This window comes from Otolemur garnettii, unplaced genomic scaffold, assembly GCF_000181295.1.
Source record: "Otolemur garnettii isolate 467f Iridium unplaced genomic scaffold, OtoGar3 scaffold00043, whole genome shotgun sequence".
NCBI lineage: Eukaryota > Metazoa > Chordata > Mammalia > Primates > Galagidae > Otolemur > Otolemur garnettii.
Genome location: NW_003852438.1, coordinates 2,865,282 through 2,866,204, shown reverse-complemented (window position 1 = coordinate 2,866,204; position 923 = coordinate 2,865,282). Strand labels below are relative to the sequence as shown.

Genomic DNA, 923 nt, shown 5'->3' with positions numbered 1-923 from the left:
CCACAGGCGCCTCCCATCTTATACTCTTTAAATGTAAACAGGCATAACATAGAAAATAAAATAGGTGGGACTTGTATAACCAACCATTTTATCTTTGTTTTTTTTTTTCATTATTTTCATTGCAAAGGGAAAATGAATCAAAGGTCATTTTATCTTTGAAATGTTAATCTACACAGATGTCACAAGTTTATCTATCACTCACTGAAAAAAATACATTGTTTTTGCACAGCGTACCTGTGTCTCCTCTAACTGCATTACCTTCCGCAATGACATTTGCTTTTGGAACTGTTGGAAAATTTAATTTTCAGTGATGTTTCAGGAGCTTCTCTGGAATTTCTGTGTTGATAAAAGCAGATAGCCGATTTTCTCTATTTGACATTTTAGGAAATAGCTCCTATTTGGTCTGGCCTTACAGCTTTCCATAATGAACAACTTCAATTTTTGTCATTTTTGTGGGTTTACAGGAGGCATTTTCATTCCTTTTGTTTTGGCGTCTATATTTGTGTTATTGTTTGGTAGTGAAATTACTCCTAAGTAAGTAGACTCAAAGGACGAACTTGAAGACTACTGAAGGTTGAGAACATATGCATGTATTAATAACCAAAGGTAAACTTCTAGGAGGTTAACCTAAGTTTTTACAAAGTTGTCCCAAAATAATCAGAAATGAAGTTAAAGATTTTCATACAACATGTCCATCAAAGTTTTATTTATGACTCAATAAACAAGGGGTCATGATACATTCAAATAACACAACTGTTGTAGCCACTAGGCCACATATTAAGAAAAATATCTTTTTTTTAAGATGGAGTCTCACTATGTCGCCCTGGGTAGAGTGCTATAGGCATCATAGTTCACAGCAACCTCAAACTCTTGGGCTCAAGCAATTCTCTTGCCTTAGCCTCCCAAATAGCTGGGACTACAGG

The 923-nt window shown here is 35.1% G+C and overlaps 1 pseudogene; it reads right to left on the bottom strand.

Moving 5' to 3' along the window:
- The window catches only part of LOC100940400, a 4,663-nt pseudogene extending 4,408 nt beyond the window's left edge, over nt 1-255 (bottom strand).
- Nucleotides 256-923: the final 668 nt, after the last annotated feature.